Below are 8382 nucleotides of genomic sequence, written 5' to 3' on the forward strand. Positions count from 1 at the left end.
AAGTATGCCACAGTGTATATATTTATATTTTAATTAACACTGTAAAGTGATATGATCTTCCATCAATACTTTCGGTTTCACGGAAACATTGCGAGCTAAGTTGTTTGTAGTGTTTCCGTGAAATCGAATGTATCGATTGAAGATCATGTTAATGGATAGTTTAAATTAAAACGTGTGTGCGCGCGTGTGTGTGTGTGTGTGTGTGTGTGTGTTTAAAGGGATTGAAATAAAACCAAATTGTTTCCAAACGTACTCAATACATATGTAGAGCTTCTATAAGTAAAATTATATAAACATCATAAATTACCTTAACGCGGATTAATCTACGTTTCGACTATATTAATGTTCTCCTCAGGGGTTCGATCAGTATTGTCGAAACGTACATTAATCCGCGTTAAAATAATTTAGGCATATGCATGTAAATATATGGCGATGTGGGTAGAAGTATGTATATGTGTGTATATATGTATGTATTTATATGTATATATGCATGTATATGTATATATGTATATATATGTATATGTATTTATAGGCATGTATATATATGTATATATGTATATTTATACATATACATGTATATATGTATATATATGTATGTGTATGAGTATATGTATTTGTGTATATATATGTATACATATAATATATTATATGCATTTATGTGTAATATATATATATATATATATATATATATATATACATATATATATATTTATATACATAATGAAATCAGGATGAACGAAGTTAGTCCAAGCTGCTTGTTCTCTTAAAATTGAGACAATAAATATATGTGTATATAATATGACAAATGTATATTGGTGTCTGAAGAGTAGCTATATTTGGAATATTTGTAAATAATATAATGTTTAAATTTGTCCAAATGGTTACGAAGCAATTGTAATACATAAGGAAATACACTATATGATGTTCTCATTTTATATTTTGTTGTCTTGATTTCTGCAGAAATATCATATATATATATATATATATATATATATATATATATATATATATATATATATATATATATATAGTTAGATATCATCTACGGTTATCTGAACTAAAAGAAATTCTTTAATGATGTTACGAGTTTTGCGCATTTTCTCGAGTGACTCCAAAACCTTCCATATTTATCTCATGGTTTTTGTATATATTTCGGCTTTGTTATCTGTATATTCTTTATTGTTATTTTTTATTTTATTTTATTTATTTATTTTGCACTTTTTTATTTTATTTTATTTATTTATTTTGCACTTTTTTATTTTATTTTATTTATTTATTTTGCACTTTTTTATTTTATTTTATTTATTTATTTTGCACTTTTTTATTTTATTTTATTTATTTATTTTGCACTTTTTGTATTTTATTTTATTTATTTATTTTGCACTTTTTTATTTTATTTTATTTATTTATTTTGCACTTTTTTATTTTATTTTATTTATTTATTTTGCACTTTTTTATTTTATTTTATTTATTTATTTTGCACTTTTTTATTTTATTTTATTTATTTATTTTGAACTTTTTTATTTTAGTTTATTTATTTATTTTGCACTTTTTTTATTTTATTTTATTTATTTATTTTGCACTTTTTTATTTTATTTTATTTATTTATTTTGCACTTTTTTTTTTATTTTATTTATTTATTTTGCACTTTTTTATTTTATTTTATTTATTTATTTTGCACTTTTTTATTTTATTTTATTTATTTATTTTGCACTTTTTTATTTTATTTTATTTATTTATTTTGCACTTTTTTATTTTATTTTATTTATTTATTTTGCACTTTTTTATTTTATTTTATTTATTTATTTTGCACTTTTTTATTTTATTTTATGTATTTATTGTGCACTTTTTTATTTATTTTATTTATTTATTTTGCACTTTTTTTATTTTATTTTATTTATTTATTTTGCACTTTTTTATTTTATTTTATTTATTTATTTTGCACTTTTTTATTTTAGTTTATTTATTTATTTTGCACTTTTTTATTTATTTTATTTATTTATTTTGCACTTTCTTTATTTTATTTTATTTATTTATTTTGCACTTTTTTATTTTATTTTATTTATTTATTTTGCACTTTTTTATTTTATTTATTTATTTTGAACTTTTTTATTTTATTTTATTTATTTATTTTGCACTTTTTTATTTTATTTTATTTATTTATTTTGCACTTTTTTTATTTTATTTTATTTATTTATTTTGCACTTTTTTATTTTATTTTATTTATTTATTTTGCACTTTTTTATTTTATTTTATTTATTTATTTTGCACTTTTTTATTTTATTTTATTTATTTATTTTGCACTTTTTTTTTATTTTATTTATTTATTTTGCACTTTTTTATTTTATTTTATTTATTTATTTTGCACTTTTTTATTTTATTTTATTTATTTATTTTGCACTTTTTTATTTTATTTTATTTATTTATATTTCACGAAGAAATAAAGACATTTTATCAAACTCCAATCTAACATATATAACTAGCTTTTATTGCACGCGAAGAAAGAGGTTAAAAGATTTTATCTCAAATATTATGAAAGGGTTCCATGCAGCCGATTAGTTGGACGGACGTGTCTGAATCCAACTAGTTTAGAAGCGGATGAAACCTGTGTAAGTAGTTCAGTGGAAGTGCATTCTACGTGAAGTGTTTTCATTCCACGTGTCATAGATTAATCACTTGCGTATGAATATTAGTTTGCATGGGGAAAAATAGTCCATTTATGTTTAAGTGCTACAGTCCTATTTTCTCCAGTTTTCTCGGCGGTGCGTTAGCGACCTAATGTCACCAGTGCCGTGTTCGAATTCCATCAAATCAATTGCATTGAATTGCACATTTATATTACCGAGAAATTTGTTAACCAAATAGTCCTTCAACCTTGCTATCATTAAAATCGTGTATCAGATCTCTGCTATTCAATTACGCTGTCGGTTCTTGTTTGCAAAAAAAAAATACAATCAGTTTCATCGATTTTAATATTTAATCCTGATCATTATTTTTGTTCATACGTAAATGAAGAGAGGGGTGTTACCTCTCCTAATCAGATTTATTTCCACTGTTCTCAAGAATACTAGAAAAGAATAATAAAACACATTTCCCAGTATTTTTACCCCCAACTGTTGACAAAATATCCACTAATCGTACACTGTGTACAATTACCAAAATAAAGAGCGAGGTGGTTTGCTCTCACAATCAGATCTACTCCCACTGTCCTCATGAACATCAGAAAAAAATAATAGAACACATGTTTCCCAGTATTTATACTACGGAGAAAATATCCATGTGTTAAACTAATCTCAAACAATTGCATCAATGAAAAAGGAGGTGTTTTACTCTCACAATCAAACCTACTACCATTCTTCTTATGACACCACAAAAATATTAAAACACGTTTCCCACTTTTTATTCTCCCCTCCTGCCTATCGAAATATATTCATAATCGTACAATTTGCATAAATGAAAATGGAAGTTCTTTTCCCATTATTCTCATGCATACCAGAAAAAAATTAATAAAACAAATGTTTCCCACTATTTATTTCTCTATCCATCCTCCTTAGCTATGGAAAAGTATTCATATTTTTTATTAATCGGACATAATTACATAAATGAAAAGCGGGGTGTTGTACTCTCACAATCAGATATACACCCACTCTTTATGGCATCACAAAAATATTAAAACACGTTTCTCACTTTTTATCCCCCCCCTTCCAGCTACGGAAAAAATTCATATGTTGAATTAATCGTACATATTTGAATAAATGAAGGTGGTGATGGTTTACTCTCGCAATCAGATCTTCTCCCACTGTCCTTATGCATACCAGAAAAAAAACAAAGCTTCTTTCTTAGAAGTGCACGCCTGTAGAACTCTCTTCCGATTGCCCGTTTCCTACCTGACTACAACTTGGATGTCTTCAAGTCCAACATAAACAAATTCCTGATAAACCGCCTCCTTAAGTAAGACACTTTATCAAATTTCCATTACTAACGATTACTACGATATTATCCCATTGATTACTGTACACACAATAACCCTTATCCCCGAGTGGCTTCCGGGCCTTGGTAAGTGGTGACTACCATGTTAAAAAAATTTCCCACTGTTTCCCTATTTCCTCCTAGCTATTGAGAAAATATCAATGTGTTAAACTAATCGTATACAATTACCGGTTGACATTCATGGTTTCTGGCTTTGATATTACCTAAAAACAGACAAATCCAACAAAAACAGTTTTTCTGTCGTTTTTCTGTGATTTCCCCTCATTATTTTTCTTCCGTTATTGTTTCCGCATTTTTTTTCCAATCGATTATTTCGGAAATCATACAAGAATCTCTTCAGATTTAATCGATTGGAATTATATCCTTTCTATATAATCTTTGAGAATCAAAGTCGGACTCTTTAAATGACCATTTCGTTAATACCGAGAGTACTCGAACTATTGGATGAAATGAATACTTTTAAAAATAGTTATGAACGACTAGACTGCAATCTTTTGGCTAGGAACAAAGTGTTGCAACTGTTCTGATGATATACTTAGTTTATTCTTTTCTCAGTGAAGAAGTCCTTCTAGACACTTCGTTTTATTTTTGTTCTAATTCAGAGTTCCCCCTTTGTAAAGTTACCCAGCACGTTGTCGCGTCAGTCGCAAAGTAGACAAAGAATAAAAAAAAACTTCAACTCGCTTTTGTTTTTGTTTTTGTAGTTGTTGTTGTTGTTGTTGTACAGCGACATTTATTACCTCATTCTTTCGCCACGCGTTACTCTTCGTTACGGCTGTGACGTCATCCTCGTGATCATCTTCTCCAGCATGCTGCTCTCGAACGTGATCGTGTTCTTGAACGTACTCTCTTCTTTTTATAGCCTTCTTTTCCCTTACAGTGACGTCATTTCGCTCGCGGCTCAGTATTTGTATATCACCGTCCGCGCGCTGTTACATCTTTGTAGGGTGCTGGATTTTCCTCGGATTAAAAATTGAGCTTGTGTCTAATTCTGCCCTCGTGAAGGAGGCGAGTGCATAGGAACTTTTTGACTAAGAATAAGATGTAGTATCTGTTCTAATATTGCGTTTTATCCTTGCTGTCTTCGATCAGAGAAGAGAAATCTTTCTAGACTGCGGCTATTTTTATTTTTGTCCCAATTGAGGGAGCTGAAGTTACCTCACGTACAAAACACCATGTGTCTCTGTTCTCGTGGCGAAGCATCTAAATAGGAGTTCTATTGCAAAAAAAAGCATGAAAATGCTTTCATGGAAAATGGAATTCATTCTAGAAGACAAAACAAAACACAAAACGTTAAGCAACGTTTAGCTTGGTCAAGACTAAATTGGCGACTATTACGTAACACCAGGTGCTGTATGCAATAAAAACAAATCTTCAAATTAATCTACAAAGGTTATCGCATACAAAACATGAAGTACAAAAGATGATTAGCATATCGTAAAACAAAACAGCAAAAACAACCCTACCCGACCGTGGTATGAGGTTATAGCATTACAGCTACCCGGCTAACAAGGCCTTGGTGAAATTTGAAAGTAACTAAGCAAATCACAGCTGCATCTCTCTAGCCCTTCCCCAATCCCAACCCCCCGTATTTTTTATTCAGTAACTCTCCAATAGTTTCAATATATCTGCAAGCATTAAGAAAAAGAATGGTTCTCTTTTTTTTCAGTGTTTCTTCTTACGTGCATAATTTTGCCATCTAATTTACAGGTTTACGTATGGTATAGATTGTATACCTATCATTTTAGTAATACAAACAAAGAAATTTGGATTATTTCGATTATTCAGACCACCGTTCTCTTATTGGATCTTATTCCCACAACGTTTCAGCCGATGTAACCTCAAACCTTCTTGAAGTGTATATCGTCGAGTTAGGGAATCTGTATGTCGAATTTGACCAATCGTATGGAATTTCGAACAGAACAATCTTCCGAAAGTTGAAGGTTCGAGCCTTAATACGGACAATACTAAAAATACAATTACAAATTATTTAAATTTTCTACGCGGTCCTGGCTGTCGGAACGAGAGCAATCTATCTCTCTTGATTAAGCAAAGCGTTCTGTTCGAAATTCCATACAGATTCCCGAGTTCCACGTACACACTCTCGAGTTCGATGAGGCGCACCTTAAAATAGTCGGAGATTCCATCGGCCAAAACGTTGGGATAAAATGAGAAAAGTGATCCGACTGACCCAAATAATACAAATTATCAATTCTCATCTCAAATATTCCGAAACATGAATGCTATATCACAGGTTATGAATTTCCGGATGAAATCCAAATGCAATAAATAGTCGTAGCTGTTTTGGCCCAACGGGTCACGGATACGTCTATTTTTTTTATTTTTTTTTTTTAATGCAAGCAACACACAATGAGACGACATTGTTTCTCAAAGATGTCTAGATTGAATAAAAACCTAGTCTGAACTCAATCTATGAATTATTATACATTATTGGTTATGTTTGGTTATCGTTTTTTGATCGAAGCAAGTGATTTTACAATTATTCAAAAGTGAATATTGATTTGTGATTTATTAAAAAAAATAAATGACCCATTGATGAATTCTTTTTGCTTTTTTGTTTTGTTTTTTTTGTTATTGTTTGATTTTTTGTCATTCTTATTTAAAAAAAAAAAAAAAACTGTCATGAAAGATAAAAAATAAAATAAAATATTGTTTCTTTTGTGGCGTTTCTGTATCCCAACTTAAAAAATAAAATTCTACTTTTATGTAATACGGACTTTTGTGTTGTATTGACAAGTGACATTCCACGTTTTATTGAAAAGGGGATCGTGGTGTAGTATCTGTCTAGCTTCTCATCAAAACTTTTGTCAAGCAGCAAATTGTACTATTTGTTAGTGATGGGATGATTACCAAATTTTCCCCGAATCTGTTCTATATTCCCGATTGCGATACAATTACCGATTTCGATTCTAAAATCGCCTAAAATGTAGAATTTCATTGAGGGGATAGCGGAGAGCCCTCATTTACTTTTAAATCTGGAAATAATTTTCCATTTAATTTGACTAACTTCTTAATATTTTCCCTTTAGGTATCACATTCAGATTTTGATTAACTCATTGCGAGTTTTCCACCAATATTTTTCACTTGTGTCCGCAAGAAAAAATTAAGTGTTTAACAAAAAAATTCATTTTAATAAGTAAAAGAATCGTTTTTAGAATCGGGAATTAGGATCAAATTTTTCAGATTCCCGATTCCGATTAATCATCCCAATACGAATATCTGGTCTAATACTACACTTAATATGTCCCCGACCGGTTCATGCCTGGGATTAAGGTTGCTGGGCACCAGAGAATATTCCACACACCGGTAGGTCATGCAAACCACAGCTGACAGGACCTAAGTTTCTCTGAAGGTTTCTGTCAGGGTTACCTAATCCTTAACCTTTGGTTAAAGAACCTTGGCCTAAAACGCAGTGGAGGTCCAGTTATACAGCGTCGGACACACAGTTCATCAGAGTCCCAACAATAAATAAACAAAAACAACCCCCCCCCCCAAAAAAAAAAAACACGACAGGTAAAAACAGGTGGTCAGGTGTCTGTGCAAATCCCAAACCAAAGGAGAGACCAAAACGGAAGAACTCCCCAGCGATCACGACGATGGTGATGATGGGTCCAATTAAATTAATTTAAATAATTTGTTTTTGCCTATTCATGTTCAAATCAATTCAAATAAATTAATGCATAAATAAAAATCTCTTTGACGATGACGATGATGATGATGATGATCATGATGATGATGATGATGACGATGATGATGATGATGATGATGATGATGATGATGATGATGAACAACACAAATAAACATATATATGTATATGTATATGTATATGTATATATATGTATATATATATATACATATATACATATATATGCATACATATATATACATATATATATATATGTATACATATATATACATATACATATATATACAGATATATATACGTATACATATATATACATATATATACATATCTATCTATATATCTATAAAAGTAAAAGTGTCTGTGTGTGTGTCTGTGTACATTTCCCTACGCAATAACTCTGTTAATTTTTAGCCTACAGACTCGAAATTTGCTATACAGGGTACTGAGATTTGGGAAAATTGATGTGATCGGTTTTGGGACAGAAATTAGGCGAGTAAGGGGTCAAAGTTCAACGATTTGACCTTTGAGAACTCTACCAAACTCCTCCGACAATTTGGGGTCTAAACACTTGAAAGTTTAGATATAGGTTTCTTGGACATGGATCTAACTTAATAACTTGATTTTAGCCCAAAACAATAAATTTTAATTGGTCATAATAGGGGTCAAATTTAAACAAAATTACCGTTTTTTTTTGTTTTTTTTTTTTTTGTTCAGCATACACCTCC

Source organism: Euprymna scolopes, chromosome 25 (assembly GCF_053919585.1).
Source record: "Euprymna scolopes isolate OS-2025 chromosome 25, ASM5391958v1, whole genome shotgun sequence".
Classification (NCBI taxonomy): Eukaryota; Metazoa; Mollusca; class Cephalopoda; order Sepiida; family Sepiolidae; genus Euprymna; species Euprymna scolopes.